The sequence below is a fragment of the Zea mays genome, chromosome 10 (genome assembly GCF_902167145.1).
Source record: "Zea mays cultivar B73 chromosome 10, Zm-B73-REFERENCE-NAM-5.0, whole genome shotgun sequence".
Classification (NCBI taxonomy): domain Eukaryota; kingdom Viridiplantae; phylum Streptophyta; class Magnoliopsida; order Poales; family Poaceae; genus Zea; species Zea mays.
In genome coordinates, this window is record NC_050105.1 from 45,177,725 (window position 1) to 45,195,780 (window position 18,056).

Below are 18,056 nucleotides of genomic sequence, written 5' to 3' on the forward strand. Positions count from 1 at the left end.
CAAGTAAACATTGATCGCTAAATTGCGTGGTGATTTATTTCTTTTTAATATTGTTTGTATATTTATTTCATGGTTTGTTTATGTATGGACATGGCTATAGTATGCAACTGTGTTCTTTGTGCTTATATGATATTAGATTCGAGTTGAAAGTCGTTTCAAATGGTTATCGATGCAAGAGCTAAATCTGGCATAGAAAATTAGTCCTAGCCAAATAACTATAACTAATTTGATTCCCTATTTGTAACTACAAAATAGTAATACGCTTAGTCCCTATGTCGCTTTAGTCCAAACCATATATATTTCACCCAAACCAATTCGAGTTTATATGTGTATTTGCATTTGTATTTTCGAGAATGAATAAAAAATAGGTGAGAAAAATCCTATTTCTCCTTATCCTCTCCACCGCCTAAATTCCAGTCGTCCTCATCCTCTATTGTTGCAGTGGACGCCCAGCCCCTTCCTGTCTGCAATCCCCAGCCGAGATCCTTCCCTGCTTGCTCGAGATCGCCCTCAGCTTCCGACCATGGAGCTTGCCCCTGCTCGACGCCCCTGATTTTCCCCCAACTCCGATGTTCGTCACGCCCCCTATGCCGCAACCTCGCCGAATCGTGCCCCTGCTCCTCTCCGTCCATGGCTGCGCTCGCCCTCCACCTCAAGCCGCGCCCTGGGATTTGCCCAGAACCTCCATCCCCTCGACACCGGTCCTCAGCTCCTCCGCCTCCCTATGTTTGGTCGCCTCTCTGTTTTCCCCATCCGGTCGTCATTCTTCAGCCTAGGCCATCGCGGCGCCCTCAGTCCGACGCGCCGTTGTCCACTGCAAGCTCGCCGGCTCGCCCTTCTTTACGGCCGTCGCCAGCAGTCGATGCTCCTCCTCTTTTCACCCTACTGCGCTCTGGTGGCCGCCAGTTCCCAGCTCCTACTCAACCGGCGTCAGGCTTGGACCACCTTATCGCGCTGCTTTTTGTTGTGGCCATCCAGTCGTTGATGCTCGGTCTCCCCTGTAAGCATCATCAACCGTTCCTGGACCATATCATCGTCCTCCGACCTCTTTGTCAATTTTAGGCACTCTTTTCCTCTCTTCTCATATTACCAATACGTGTTGTGTTTTGCTCTAGTGATCCTACTCATCTTGCATGTTTTGTCCATGTGTGTATTGTGCTGTAGGGTGAGGATGAAAAGGGGGTTAGTGATGATTGGAGACCTTGGTTTAGCGACTATCCTGGATAATGCACGTTCAGCTCATAGTATCATTGGTAAGCAATTCATTTGATTATTGTTCCATTAGAAATTTATAGCTTTTCGTGTATGTAACCTCTGTTTCTTCTTTGGTAGTACACCGGAATTCATGGCACCGGAACTCTATGACGAGGAATATAATGAGCTTGTAGACATCTATGCTTTTGGGATGTGTTTACTGGAGCTTGTTACATTTGAGTACCCATATTGTGAATGTTCAAATGCAGCACAGATATATAGAAAAGTATCTGATGTTAGTTTACTTGTCCATCCAATTACTTTTAGCTATTTCTTTCAGAGTGAAAATTCCATATGGATCTTGGCTAAACATGAAGCCATAAATATGCATTTTAGTTAGGGCGATCTTCATTATTTTCTGACATGGCTATAAATGAGCAAACAGACTTGTTCAACTGTGAGTACTGTACTGGAAGCATGGTTGTGCCTAGAAATTACATAAGTAGCCGCTAGCATGATTCATTTTAAGTGTCATAATGTGTTGAACATTGATGAATAAGGCCTAAGCCATAGGCAGTGTCACATGTATCTGTATGGTTGTCTTGTCTTAAACTATATGCCTGTGCTTTAGTATTTTTGTTCATAGAAATTACATAAGAACCACTGTCATTTGTCTTATACTATATGTCTTGTCTTATACTTGTATTATTCATGCTCTGCATGTCCTAGGAAATGTATTCTTCCTTGAATCGATGTTCTTAGTTCAATGAAGTCATATTTTTTAGTTTCATAATCTCTTTATTTGTGGTATATATGGCAGGGTGAAAAGCCAGGTTCACTGGCTAAGATTGGTGATCCTGAAGTAAAATTATTTATAGAGAAATGCATTGCTAAAGTCACTGAAAGACTTTCGGCAAATGAACTCTTAATGGATCCTTTTCTCCTAGATGTTAGTGATGAAAAAATATTCTATCCAGTGCATCCAAATATTAATACAACAGGTACGTGACTGAATTGTTGATATCTCATGTTATAGATGTAGTTGCAGCAAACTTTCTCGTTCCCACATAACTTTACTTTAGAATAAACATGGCAGATACTGGTTGTCCAAAACCAAGCTCTAGTTTCAGATATGACGGAGTAGCATCATCTGCCGGTCGCCATGATCGCTCAGGTATAGTCGTGAATAGGTGTAACGAACATGGTACCGATTTAATGTTCACTGGTACGCGGCTTCTCTCCTTTTGATATGTCAACCTTATTGTGAAATGCAGGTAGCATGTCAGATTCACATCCTTCTGATAACTATGTACGAGACACTGTGGATCCACATGCTGCAATTGGTCGAAGTATCACAGTCTCACACTTATTCTCTATCCATTTCTTTGTACCAATGCATAGGTCATGCCCAAAACATCCACTTCCCCTTTGATATTGAAGCGGACACTTTAATCAGTGTTGCAATGGCGATGGTTGTGCAGCTCGATCTCACAGATCAAGATGTAACGACGATTGCAGAAATGATAGATGCTGAAATACGTTCGCATATTCCTGATTGGGCAGCAGAGGAGTCAATTGACAACCAAGGGGATGAAGCTGCTTACTCTGAGACCCATAGTTCAGAAGGTGATGAGGGAACTTCTGAACTGCGTGATGAGATCGGTTGCCGCTACACCCACATCGGCGACATGCACTGGATCTTCGCCCGCCATCAGCGCTCGTGATCAGCGTTCGTCGTTCAGTCACCATTTTGGAAACACCGGGTGGAGGGGAATATGGAATACAGGGAGATCCACAGTGTAACTTAATTTTTCAAAACATTATCTTAGCCTGTCAGGTTCTAGAATACAACCTATTCAGTAGTAACTTATTGTGTTTTCTTAATATGCTGCAGCCTTCTCAGTAGAATACAACCTACTGAGAAGCAACTTCCATTTTGCTCTAATACCAAATTCTCTACTGGGAAATGAATGTTTTCTTTGATTGCATTTGTGTCATCCGGCATCCCACAATTATAATTGTTCAATATATGTATGCATTATACTTCTCAGTTCTGTCAACTTATTGAACTTTGTGGCTGAAGTATTTTTCCTTCATGTATTACAAATCAAAAGGATCTTTACCTTTGGATGGTGAAGTCTCATGGAGGGTCAATGGCAACCAAATTGAAACTGCTGCAAGGCCATATGCTTTTATCAAGTTTGGTATGGTTCCTGAGTTCACTTGACAGCATTGCTTCGTTTATCATTTCAAATTCTACCACTTTAAAACTTATGCCTCTTTCTGTTCTAGATACATTCATCCATAAGACTAAGAAACTATATTTGGATACAAGAACTCAGAGAAACCTCGCAAAATTGAACGATGAACTCTATGAGGTGCATCAAATTATGGCTCGCAATGTTCAAGAGGTTCTTGGTGTTTAGATTTATATGAGCCATCAACTTAATGATGATTAACCTTGATTTTCAAATGTAGCAACAATATACTAATTTGGTGTACTTTTTTCTAGGGTGTTCTCGACAAAGAAAGCTTGTACCTTAAAACAGGAGGATACAAGAAGCTGGAGTGATTGTCTGAAGGCTTTTGAACTGCTTGAAGCATTAGTGTAGCTTTGGTGCTTTTGTGACTGATCAACTCTGGAGCATCTAGAGTGATGTAGTTGTGGGCTTTTGAACAATAGCTGGAGTGATATGAAACATTAGTGATGTAGTTGTGGGCTTTTGAACTGCTTCAAGCTGGAGTGATGTCAATGTGGTGCTTTTGTGATTGATCACCTCTGGAGTTTTTGTGAATGATCTAGCTAGCTATTTGTAAATGATCTAGTTGTGAATGATATTATAAATGTGATGCTTTTGTGAATATATAATTGTGGTGCTTTTGTGTTTATGTGATGGATCTATGACTGTGGTATACTGATTAACTGTGTATGTCTTTATGATTTGTGTATAAAAATATGTGATTTGTGGTGCTTAATTAAATGTATATTATTACTAATAACAACTGTAAAAAGGGCGACTTTCTGTTGGTTGCTAAATGTATAGTATGACGACTTACGGTTGGTTGCTAAATCTATAGTATAGCAACCCACGGTTGGTCGCTAAATATACAATATTAGCAATGGACGGTCGGTCGCTAAAAAGATGTCGGTCGCTAAAGCCTTTAGCGACGGCACTTACAGCGACCATCCTTATGGGTCGCTAAAAGTTTTTAGCGACCAACCGTAGGTCGCTGAAGGCCGTTTTAGCAACCAACCGTAGGTCGCAGTAAGTGAACCGTCGTGTAGTGTTCTTCTCTGTCATGATCACTCTATCGATCAGGTGCTGAAATGTGGGGAAGGTATGATTCGTCAGCTGATACTGAAAGGGATCAACCAAGCCTCTAAAGAAACGATATTGTCTCTTGGCATCTATGTTGACATCCTCAGGAGCATAGCGGGACAACTGCAGAAACTTGTCTCTGTACTCACTAACAGACATAGGCCCTTGCTTGAGCGTCAGGAACTCCTTCTTCACTGTCATCAGACCCGCGGGAACATGGTACTTGCGGAAATTGTCTCTGAATTCCTCCCAGGTGATAGTGTCGGGGTTGGCATGGGTGGCAAGATAGGACTCCCACCAAGACTGGGTTGCTCCTCTCAACAGACGGGGACCATAAAGAACTTTCTCCCTGTCGTCGCACTAAGCGGTGTGCAACTCCCGCTCCACGGTGCGCAACCAATCTTCAGCATCCATGGGGTCAGAAGAGTGGGCGAACACTGGGGGATGACCTCTCATGAATTCAGCACGCTTGTCTCTGGGCATCTGAGGCATCTGAGGTGGTGGCTGCTGCTGCTGAATGGCGGCCAGAGTCTGACTAATGGCTTGAACTGCCTGAGTCTGCATTAAGAACACCTGCTAGATGGTCATCGGGGGCGGTGGTGGCAGCTGCTGACGGGGTGCCTCATCCTGCGGGGCTGCCTGCTCCTGCTGAGCACGCCTTCCTCCTCTTCGCCTGTTGGATGACATCTGCAGAATGCAATCACACATCAGAACTGATCTTGCAACTTGCAACATAAGAAAAGAGTATAGAATCCTTCCACAGTACTGAATAGATGAACATCTTCACTGACTTCCAACACAGGCAAACACAGCTTCTCAAATAAAAAGGAAAGTAGAACAAAAGGGCTTCCCAACTAGATAACTAATTTTATTAGCATTTAATAGGTAAACCAAAGTGTAGGGGATACCCACACTCTGGTGACAGTCATTACAAAGATCCAAATCTAACATAGTTCATCATGACAAACATAAAGGCACAGGATAAGCAAACTACCCTGTCTAACTAAGACTAACTAAGAGTAAGACTAATGCTAAGACTATAGCTTCTATATATTTTTTTGCATTAATTACAAGACCTGACGCTGACGATCTATGGTTCTAAATTTATCTTGGTCCTGCAGTCGGGGTTACCATAAGCATGGTGTCCACGCTGAGGAGAGCGGTACGGGTCCTGAGTCTCGACGGGAGCGTGGGAGCCATCCTCAAGGTGACGATACTCCACGCGCTCAGCCCGCAACTGGGCAATCTCAGCACGAGCCCTACTCAGCTCATCTAATGCATGGTCCAGCTCCGAGTTTAGCACGGCGGCTAGGTTGACTGTGCTCCTCAACCTAGGATTGTCCTCATCGACAGGTGAGACAACCACGCCTCCTGTGCTGCAAGATGGGCGGTGGATGTAATACTTCAGGTTGAGACCATCGACTACCCCACCAAGCACTGAGCAGTACTGCAAAAGAGCACGCCGTGCGACATCTTGCATGGCTGCCTCAGCTGAGTCCCGCTCAGAGATAGAATAGTGCTCTGAGCAGATCTCCGCACCCCGGAGACTGTTCTCCGGATGGCACACCAAGCAGGTCGCCTCCCAGCGGTCCAGGTAAACCCTGCAATTGTGCTGGAAGACAACACAGCGATACTCGATAGACCAAGTGCGCCGGTCAAGTGCCTGGCGCAATAGGGTGTTGAGCGCATCGTGGAAGTGACACCCGCGAGCGACGTCACGGGTGATGGGTCGGGCAACCCATCCTTCGAACTCTTTCTCCTCTAAAAAGTCAGTGCTGTGGCTCGAGCTGCTGTTGCCACCTCCATCATCTGGGTCTCCTCCAGCAGCTACTCCAGCGGCTGGGGCACTCAGTGGTGGTGCAGGGAGCGCCTCTAGTGGGAGCACAGGGGAGCAGCTCCTCACAGACTCTATCTCCTGCTAAAACGAGAAAGAAGAGCCCTGCTGCTCTAGCTCCAGTCGTCGACGCTCCTGCTCCTCATGCAGGCGGTGGTGCAGCCTCTCCAAATGGCTAGACTGACCAGCCACCGGACGGCGAAGCGGACGCTCTGCGAGACGAGAAGGCAAGAAAGGAATGACTGACTTCCGTGCAATGTGTCTAAGATGAGCCATCTACAAAAGACACCGTAAGCATAAGAGTGAGAGCAGAACTATTATGACCAGCAAGTAAACCATAAAAAAATTAGGAATTAGAATAAAACAAATTTTCAGCAAGGTATAATATATATTAGAACATAGATTTGGTCGATATGACCAACTTTTGAAGGGATACCAAAGTCAAGGTGATAATAGGGCTCTATAATCCTTAGAGCGACGATTCTACTCTAGGTTAGCGGTCCTACAGTCAGCATGGCTTTGATACCACCTATGTCACACCCGGTTTTAGAAGGCAAACCGAATGCGAACAATGTACGTGCCAGGATCAGCAATCCACGTACACAACAGTTACATAACTGGACATCATCACACAGTGCTCAAATAATGATATAAAAGAGGGTATAATAGTCGATTACATCATGATGTCCGAGACATCCACATAGTCTTTAACAATAATCAAAGTGCGGAAAAGAAACGTAGATACACACGGCCTACACAGGCAGCCGACTGGGGTTTGCCGCTAACCCACGCCTAGAACTCATCATACTCTTAGAACTCCTGGAAGTCCTCCTCCAGGGCTTCATCTTCACCTGAGCAGTGGTTACAACGCGAACAACCTGTAGGGGGGTTTGGTGTGCAAAGCAAGGGTGAGTACACATCAACATACTCAGCAATATGCCCCGTTTGGCTGTAGTGGACTAGCTTTATGTGGAGTTGAGTCAAGCAGTTGCTTTTAGTTGGTCAGGTTATTATTACTAGTATGAAGCCACGTTTTAGCATTAACCCAAGTTATTAACCCAATGTACCCTTTCCAAACGGAAAGAATACCACTTACCATTACCATAGGCATAACCAAAACCATCGTCCTCATCACCACATGCAAACCATTCATTTCTGATCAAGTATCTCTAATCAATGGAGCTCCCTTGGCCGCTCATAACCGCGAGCACGGCTGATATATCAGTTTCATAACACTCTATAGAGGTTGCGCACTTTACCCACAAGCCGTGATTGTGACACCCCTGGTGTCAGTTTCGTGTTATGTCGGGAGATTTATCTTAATCTCGGATGCTCAGTAAAAATTTCTATTCTCGCTCGCGTATGCCTCTGATTATCCGGATTATTCATCCACATTTCACCAAGTTTGGAATTATTCAATCTCAAGAACAACCAAATTTGGAGCATGTTAAAAACTTTTATTCTCGACGCGAATGCAAATTCGGTAATCAGTCCCGATTTTTAAAATCTCGTCTAAAGCTCATTTAATCAAAAGTCTCGACTATTGTTAGTGGATCCGTGCCCGAATCCAATTTCTCGATACTCGATCTATGTCCAAAAATTAATCTGAGTCCGTATTCTCAAATGGAATACTCAATATGTCGTCCTCTAATCAATTTTATACAACTCGGCCAAATATCTCTATGTCCGAACCGAATCCAAAAATCAACATCAGCAATGATTTTTATTAATCCGACTCGTTTTATTTCGATAACGAATCCGAAGCCGATCGATCTCGATTCATTTTATTCTACTTGTGCACGAGAATTTAATTTCCAAGCGACACCCAAATAAAATGTCTCGGTTCATTTTATTTCCTCTCGTTCATCCGTACGTCAGTTCGCTCCGTTCCTTGCGTCGGTCTCAACCAACGAGTGAGCGCTGCACAAATCGGCTAACGGATGACCACTCCTCTCCAACCAATAAATTGTCACCATCCTAATAGACAACTCAGGCGGGAGCTATTGTCTCAGAAAAATAAAATAAAGTTACTTAGCTTGTGAGCAATCTGCCTTTTTCTCCTTAAATATTTCACCAGCAGCTGTCTTATTTCCTCCCGTACACCATGTCCTGCTCTGGCTAGCAGCCAACACCCGGCCACCGGCTACGCCGGCCAATGGCTGCATGCCGCACCTGCTCGCCAGTAGCTGCAGCCGGCCAGTTGGTAATGCCTCCCTTTGCAACCAATGGCGTGTACCGCTAATACCTTTTTATCTCCCCTTTGCTCCCTGGTCGGATCCTTGCTTCCCTCCAGCAGCGAGAGCAGGAGCATTTCTCCCCAGCGCGCAGGAGCTCCCTGGCTGCCCCTCACCTCCAGCCACCACCGCTCCTCCCATGGCGCGCAGGCCTCAAGCTCCCCACGCGCGTTCCTTTCTTCCAGGCGCGTGAGCTCCCTCCGGCGTCGGCCAACAGGCAGGATTGAGCACCGAGCTCATCCATGGCGCCTCCCATGGCGCGGGCCCTCCTCTGGTCCAGTGCGCGCGAGGAGTCCCCCATGGCCGACCTCCCTTCTTCCCTCTCGGCCTCCTCTGCCCTAGGTCCGGCACCCCTCCCCACAGCAGCAAATCGCCGGTGCCCTCCCGCAGCAGCGCGCCACGACCCTTTCTGCTCGTGCGCAGGATTGCTGGCAGGGTCCTGCCATGGCCGGACCTGCCTCCTCTAGCTCGGCGCCCTCCCTGCTACCTTCCAGGGCGCGCCAAGGCCCCTCCTCCCATGGGCGCCACCAGCAGGAGCTCCTACTCCCATGGCGCCTCTCCCCCATCCATGGCGTCCGACCCCCTCTCCTTTCTCCTCCCCGCTCGAAGCTCTTCCATGGCACACGCTGATCCTTCCCCTCCATTCCTAGGCGCAGAAAGCTATCCCCCACATAGTCCACCTCCAGGCCAGATCCAAATCGCCCAACCCCTGCTCGCCCAGAGCTTCTTCGCCCCAAATCCGGCCATCCCCGCCTGGCCGTGGAGTTCCTCGAGCAGCCCTACCTGGCCGCCATCCTCCTTTTTTTGTGTGCAGCTCGCCATTCCCCCTGTAGCAGCGCAATGGTTTCCTCTGCTGCCAGGGGCCTCGCCCAGGTCCGGTCGTGGTCGCTCCCATCGCCGACCGAGCTCCTCTTCTGTAGCAGGCCATCCGCCTTGTCTCTATGGTCATGTGTAGTGAGCTCTATTTTTTTCCCAGTGCTCTCGCCTGCTCGACGGAATGCCGCAGCGCGATGCGGCCATGGATTCTCCCTGTGTCGCGCCCTCGGCGTGCTTGACGTAATGCCGCAGCAAGCTGCAGCAGCGACGCCCTTCGCTGCGACGCGCTCGCCAGGTCGGTCCACTCGCCGTCGATCTGCGCAGCCCCTGCACGTCGTCGTCGAAACCCGTGGTGAGCTCCTCGCTGTCCCGCACCCCTCGATTCTCTAAGTACCAAATCAATAAAATGTGCATTTAAATGTGTGTGTTAATCGCAGCCCTCCGTCGATGTCACACCTCGTGCTATGCCTATGCGACGCAATGCTAGCCGGTGGACAGCACATGCGACTCACCGATCCGGCCAGGTTGCTTTTGTTTCATTTACGATTTAGTCGATGACGTGAATATGTGCGTGAAAATATAATTGTATGAATGGACGCGAGTCGAAAGAAAATGAAGTAGAAAAGAACTCGAATGTTTTTATATTTTTATTTTGATTGGAAAATATGTGATGCGTTGTTTAATACGAAAACTAAGTTACAAAATGCGGATTATGTGTTGGAAAATACGTCGATATGTGTTTATGTGAAAAGTGTAATTGTTTTATGCAATGTGATGGGATTCATGATTATATAGGAAGTATATTTATTGATGTGACGATAGTTTAGAAAATGCCAGTTTGCGTGGAGGATGTATTGTTAAGACATGAGTGTCGGAGTTCATATATTAGTGGTCGCGCCACGTTGATTGAAGTGTCTCGAGTACACGCCACCATATGACTATATGCGAGACATGGTAAAATAAAGTGTGCTCGACATGAATGTTTGGTCGTTGTAGGTAGAAATTATTTTAGCTTATATAGAGAGGAGGTGACATGCCAAGGTAGTCGTCGCTTTCTCTATATTTATAAGGTGAGTCGTGACGATGCGTATTGTGCGTTTAATAAATTAGGCTTCGCATATAGTGTATGATTGTGTTCACGATTTCGAGTAGACGCTTCAAGTAAGTCAAGTAGATATAAGTGTGTAATGGAGTTAGTTGTCTTAGGATAAGTATTGAAATACTCGGTTCGTATGATAAATATGTATGCGTTCGTAATTCGGGAAGTAAATGCATGGTGATTTCGATTTGGAGATTAGTGATTTACGATTCGTATGCTTTGGTCGGTGTGCGAAAATACTTGTGAATATGTATGGTTATAAAAATGTTGTGGTGTATGTTGTGCCTTAGATAGTGATAATAATAGGCAAGCCGACGTGTATGTTATTTAGCGGGCTATGCCGTTGCTCTAGTTAGCCGAAGTGTTAGATGTGTTGGTTAAGCTCGTAATCACGATGATTTGCTTGTTGTAGTCTAAATGTGTATGGTTACGGTCGCAGGTAAAAATTAGTAGTGTTCATGTGATGCCCAAGTTAAAATGCAAATTACTATGTGAAGAGTGCATCGATATATATGTATGTCGGATTTGATGATTATGGTGATTGCGTTGATTAATTGTGTATGGTAGTTCTAGAGCGCGAAATAACTTGTATAAAAATTAGTAAGTCTACTTGTTAGTTCTCACTTGGTCATTTTAACTCTAACAATTGTCAAAGTGTTAGAATAATTCAAGTATCTAGAACGCGGCAATTCTTGAATTGTATAGGAGCTGAAATTTATTAATTGCGGTTTTGGACTGCACGCAGTGATTTCCCTGTGCTGTATGTTTGATGAACTAAATTGTATTTCTGTAGATATGTGCTATAGAAAAGTGGTAAATAACTTTATTATCTTGCTGGTGTTAAAATTTGACAGCCATAAGTCTGATCGTTTAGGAGTTATGCTTTTCTCAAATTCAGTAACTGAATCTTTCCAAATTCTGTACAGATTTCAGAAACTGCATTGTTTGTCTAATTTAATGTTACAATCTGTTCATGGTCGTTATAAAAAAGTTGTAGATGCTTTTCTTATCTTGCTTGTGTTAAAATTTCATAACCATAGGCCTGACAGATTAGGAGATATGAATTTTACAAACTGGTTGCTGTATTCTGTCCACTGACAGAACAGATTTCGAATACTAAATTGTTTGATTCAGTTCAGCATAGAATCAATTCTTCGTGAATATAAAAGTATGTAGTGCTTTTGCCAAGCTTTCTAAAAAGTTTTGGATCACTCCTTTTGGTGATCTGAAGATTAAGTTATGAATGTTTAAAGTCTGAAGACTGAATCTGTCCAATTCTGGACAGCAAAGCCTTCTAGTGTCTTTTGTCCTTAGTTAAATATTGAATCACTTTTAGATGTTTATAAATGATATGTAGACAATTTTATTACCTTTCCAGAAAGTCTAGAATCAATTTGTTTGGATGTCTGAACCTGTAGTTGTGAATTTTTGAAGTCGCATGTCTGAATCTGTCCAACCTGGACAGACCTGTTATTTTTGCACAGTTCGACTTTGCTAAGAGTCTAGTCAAATTGAGACGATAATACCAAAATTGTAGAGTGTTTCCCAAGCTTTCCAAAAAGTATTTGTTCACTATTTTTGGATAAATAATTGAAGAGTTATGGCTGAAACAAGCAATTGCTGTGCTGCTGTCCTAATTTTATTATGTTTGGTGGATTGCTCTACTCTATGGTGTATTTCTTGAGCCGACTGTTTCCTCGTTTTGACTTTGGTTGAACACGCGGTAAAGATAATATAACTAATATAATTGTGTCTAAGTATATAGGTAACTAGTACACGTCTCGCTAAATTAGTGAACTAAATTGGTTAAGGTCTAATAAGAGTTTGCCTAGTAAACAATTGTAACACCCGATTAAGTAACTATTCCTTTTTAACTATGTTTGTCTATATATAAGTCCTAGCAAATTTAGGTGTACTTAATTACTTTAATAATAAATAGCCAATTAATGATTAAGGTGAACATGGTAAATGCCTGTACTCGGGATGTCGTGTTTGTGTTGGTCAACTATAGGAAGTGTTGTCGTCTTTTTAATGGTGTTAATGATGAATGCAGATAACGTACGACTAGCTAGCGCTTGCGTATAGTCGTTGCGGTGCCTTATGATTTAATGATTAGTTTGCTACCGTCTGTTTTGGGATTGTCTTGTAATATTTTTCGTTATATTCATACATATGCATCTTGCATCTCATTTAGGACCGAGAGATGATGATCGTGCAAGTGATGTGGTGCCAACCACAAGGTGCAGTTGGTGGACGACCTAAAGAATGATGGACTTAACCAGTGGATGCTCGCCAAGCGAGTACCTCCCCCAGCAAACACTACCTAAGTGTTAAATTAAAGGCAAGCCTCGGTTTTATGCATAACCGTTTATATATGCTATTTTACTACACTTAATGTTTGTAGGCTTGTACCGTGCACTTAAGTGTAGGAGTTGGTTGAAACCCTAGTTGCATGAACTCAGGATTCCTTTTGAGATGGATACTAGTATGCTAGGTCGAGTAGCTGCTATGCTAAATCAGGATCTCGGTAGAAGTCGAGTGATTTTTCTAGCACTCGCGCGAGGTCAGGAATTGGTTGTATCCATTTTTTATAACAGAAGGATGATGGTCTGTGGACACGGATCCATGGGGATGCGTTGTCTATGAGACGAAATTGGAATAAGGATTAACGTGCGGATACCTGTGTCAAGCGTTTGAATGTACTAAACACATGTCGGGAAAAATGGTAACCGGTAAACCTAGTACCTGAGTGAAGCCGGGCGCGAACTTTATCCCTCACGCGACCTGAGACTGGGTCTCCCATTCTAGATATGGTGGGTACAAGTGCGGCCACTGCACGGCGGCGGCCGGGGTCAGTGGAGCATTGTATGCCAAGGCGGTGAGGCCTGGACGCGAACGGGGAATCAATGGGGACGGTTGACATGTGTGGGGACGGAGTGCCCTGACATGTCGTGTGTTTAGGTTTACCTTGCAAGGTTAAAACTCGATTCGAATCGTCTGCTTCTCGCAGCTAATGAGACTGCTTGATCCATTGTACTGCATTGAGTAATAAGTGGAAATGAGATACTGGCAAAAGATGTTGATTGATATAATGTTTGATATCATTTATGAATAGATATGTTCTCATCTAGTCTAAATTATTATTCCAGAACATGAAAAGCTAAAACTTGTTTTTAGACTCAGCTAGTGCTTTTGGCAAACCAAACCCCTCAGCCAAACAGCTGCATGGTCTAGAGGTAGAGGAGTAGACTCCTCACACCGGGTAAGTCTAGCTGAGTATTAGTATACTCAGCCTTGCTTGTAGCATAATTTTTGTAGGTACCTCCTTGATTTGGTTGATGGTGTGACTTGGCCTTCATCCCTGCCACCGGGATAGACGGTCGAGTGGGTTACTGCTTCCGCAGGAGAGGACCAGGAGGAGTAGTGTGGCCAGGCTTCGCCATGTTACTCGGTTCTTCTCCGTTAGTTATTTCCGCTGCATTAAAATTTATGGTTATTATTTCTGAAACTCCGATAATGTAATTACTACTGATACTTATTAAATTTGTGGTATTATGTTTTATTGTATTTCTCTGTGCCTCACCTTCGAGTGAGCTAGTGGTATTCGATCCTGGATAAGTGGCTTTATTGGACTAGATCCGAGGGACTGACGGGTTATTCCTGTTTAAGTGTGTTGCTGCCCTTAAGGGTGCGACTTGGGCACTTAAGCTGGAATAATTCGGGCGGTTTCGCCACAGCTGGTATCGGAGCGAATACCAGTACAGAGAAGCCAATAAGTCATGATTACCAACCTTTTCTAAAGTAAAACTTGCTTAGAAACCAAAGTTGGATAGATCGTCTGGACGATAAGAATAGATTTAGGACGTGAAGCCTTAGGAAATATATGGGTAGCTAGGTGGCTATTTATATAGGCCATAAAGGCTATTACTACTATTAATAAGGATGCTGTAGCAAGCACCCAAAAAAATTAGTTAGGTCTGAAAAGACGACTAGAATGAGCATGCATCATGATTGTCGCATCATTGTCTCTTGTGCACCAACATGCTTCTCTCACCTTCATTCCAATAGTAAGAAATTGTGAATAATGTGCTGTATTGCTATGAACTGCAAAAAAATGTCTTATCCTTTGTGTCATGATAGTCTTGACTAGGTTGTGTTATGTGCTTCTCTTGTCTTGCTATCTAGGTGGTATTGTAATTGTTCAACCTTTTTTACAAAAAACAATGTTGTCTGTTCTGTTCATAAAAAGACCCCAATCCAAACAACCTCAAGTTTAGCAAGTAAAATCTTCAAAAAAATTTATCACATGCTTGTGTTAGTGTTTTTCGAACCCTTGTGTGTTTTACGCTTGAAGTTACACCTACACAGCTTGTAGATCTCTTTAGCTTGACCACTAGATCGACTAAAGCTTCCTTGTGCACTTGTTTATGTAAGAAAATGTTTATTGTGTGTTCGCGCAAACCATGTCTAGCCTCACATTCTTTTTTTGGAAACCTTGTCCCAAAATCCTCATTAAACTCTCCTCTGCTCAACCTAGAAGCCATCTAGGTTGATGACCTCTTTTTTCACCTGGATCTAGTAATCTTTTCCTTTGTGAATCATGTTGTGACTTTATCATCCGAATCTCTGGATCATTCATCGAGATCTACCCCGTCATCTTGTTATCTTCTATAACCCACTCTCAAGTATTAAATATGGATCAGTCTAATATCTCATTATGATCGTTCTCATACTCTTCTCTGAGGATCATGACGTTGTTTTATCGATTCTATCTCTAAGCAGTGTATCCATTTGGTTCAACGAATTATGCTGTTGACTTTGGTTCTCTCATGTCTCAGCAAGTTGCCAATCTTGATCTCGTGGTTAGTTCCTCCTCATATCAAATGTCGTATCAATCTTGGACTGATAATCCCCGTGTTGATCATAAAATAATTCTCTGAGTTGAAGAAAATTCTCATGTGATGCTCTTTTGCCAGCAATCTCTGCTTTAACTCTGATCACATTCTTATTTTCTGAGCCATACTCTCATGGGCTCCATCTATCGGTGCTATGTGGATTTCTTATTGGTTACGTTGGTAATGGTGTTATGACTAACGACCGATGGTGCCGCGACGAAACCGAGAGCCTACTATGGTGCACACATGGTTGAGCTACTCGGCACGCGCTGGTATCGTGGTTAATAGTTGTGATCCATTAAGAAACTATATCGATGTACTATCTTTCGTGAACGTTCTCTCAGAGTGATCGCTGCATTTTGTCTCAATATGTCGCGATATTCTATCTAAATCTATCTTCAGTATCTTTTCAGATACCCTCTCATGAATTTACATCTATCTTCAGTCTGGGAGTTACATGCTTCTCCACCCTTCAAGATCCTCATTCGAATCTCGGGACGAGATTCTTTTAAGGGGGGAAGGCTGTGACACCCCTGGTGTCAGTTTCGTGTTATGTCGGGAGATTTATCTTAATCTCGGATGCTCAGTAAAAATTTCTATTCTCGCTCGCGTATGCCTCTGATTATCCGGATTATTCATCCACATTTCACCAAGTTTGGAATTATTCAATCTCAAGAACAACCAAATTTGGAGCATGTTAAAAACTTTTATTCTCGACGCGAATGCAAATTCGGTAATCAGTCCCGATTTTTAAAATCTCGTCTAAAGCTCATTTAATCAAAAGTCTCGACTATTGTTAGTGGATCTGTGCCCGAATCCAATTTCTCGATACTCGATCTATGTCCAAAAATTAATCCGAGTCCGTATTCTCAAATGGAATACTCAATATGTCGTCCTCTAATCAATTTTATACAACTCGGCCAAATATCTCTATGTCCGAATCGAATCCAAAAATCAACATCAGCAATGATTTTTATTAATCCGATTCGTTTTATTTCGATAACGAATCCGAAGCCGATCGATCTCGATTCATTTTATTCTACTTGTGCACGAGAATTTAATTTCCAAGCGACACCCAAATAAAATGTCTCGATTCATTTTATTTCCTCTCGTTCATCCGTACGCCAGTTCGCTCCGTTCCTTGCGTCGGTCTCAACCAACGAGTGAGCGCTGCACAAATCGGCTAACGGATGACCACTCCTCTCCAACCAATAAATTGTCACCGTCCTAATAGACAACTCAGGCGGGAGCTATTGTCTCAGAAAAATAAAATAAAGTTACTTAGCTCGTGAGCAATCAGCCTTTTTCTCCTTAAATATTTCACCAGCAGCTGTCTTATTTTCTCCCGTACGCCATGTCCTGCTCTGGCTAGCAGCCAACACCCGGCCACCGGCTACGCCGGCCAATGGCTGCATGCCGCACCTGCTCGCAAGTAGCTGCAGCCGGCCAGTTGGTAATGCCTCCCTTTGCAACCAATGGCGTGTACCGCTAATCCCTTTTTATCTCCCCTTTGCTCCCTGGTCGGATCCTTGCTTCCCTCCAGCAGCGAGAGCAGGAGCATTTCTCCCCAGCGCGCAGGAGCTCCCTGGCTGCCCCTCACCTCCAGCCACCACCGCTCCTCCCATGGCGCACAAGCCCCAAGCTCCCCACGCGCGTTCCTTTCTTCCAGGCGCGTGAGCTCCCTCCGGCGTTGGCCAACAGGCAGGATTGAGCACCGAGCTCATCCATGGCGCCTCCCATGGCGCGGGCCCTCCTCTGGTCCAGTGCGCGCGAGGAGTCCCCCATGGCCGACCTCCATTCTTCCCTCTCGGCCTCCTCTGCCCTAGGTCCGGCACCCCTCCCCACAGCAGCAAATCGCCGGTGCCCTCCCGCAGCAGCGCGCCACGACCCTTTCTGCTCGTGCGCAGGATTGCTGGCAGGGTCCTGCCATGGCCGGACCTGCCTCCTCTAGCTCGGCGCCCTCCCTGCTACCTTCCAGGGCGCGCCAAGGCCCCTCCTCCCATGGGCGCCACCAGCAAGAGCTCCTACTCCCATGGCGCCTCTCCCCCATCCATGGCGTCCGACCCCCTCTCCTTTCTCCTCCCCGCTCGAAGCTCTTCCATGGCACACGCTGATCCTTCCCCTCCATTCCTAGGCGCAGAAAGCTATCCCCCACATAGTCCACCTCCAGGCCAGATCCAAATCGCCCAACCCCTGCTCGCCCAGAGCTTCTTCGCCCCAAATCCGGCCATCCCCGCCTGGCCGTGGAGTTCCTCGAGCAGCCCTACCTGGCCGCCATCCTCCTTTTTTTGTGTGCAGCTCGCCATTCCCCCTGTAGCAGCGCGATGGTTTCCTCTGCTGCCAGGGGCCTCGCCCAGGTCCGGTCGTGGTCGCTCCCATCGCCGACCGAGCTCCTCTTCTGTAGCAGGCCATCCGCCTTGTCTCTATGGTCATGTGCAGCGAGCTCTATTTTTTTCCTAGTGCTCTCGCCTGCTCGACGGAATGCCGCAGCGCGATGCGGCCATGGATCCTCCCTGTGTCGCGCCCTCGGCGTGCTTGACGTAATGCCGCAGCAAGCTGCAGCAGCGACGCCCTTCGCTGCGATGCGCTCGCCAGGTCGGTCCACTCGCCGTCGATCTGCGCAGCCCCTGCACGTCGTCGTCGAAACCCGTGGTGAGCTCCTCG

General features: G+C 45.2%; 1 long non-coding RNA gene across 1 annotated transcript; it reads left to right on the forward strand.

Annotated features, from left to right (window-relative positions):
- Positions 1–1,334: 1,334 nt before the first annotated feature.
- Positions 1,335–2,548, forward strand: LOC103641052 (uncharacterized). The gene is made up of 4 exons (XR_560036.2): positions 1,335–1,489; positions 2,015–2,195; positions 2,277–2,368; positions 2,469–2,548. It is a non-coding gene; the product is annotated as an uncharacterized lncRNA (long non-coding RNA).
- The last annotated feature ends 15,508 nt before the right edge of the window (positions 2,549–18,056 follow it).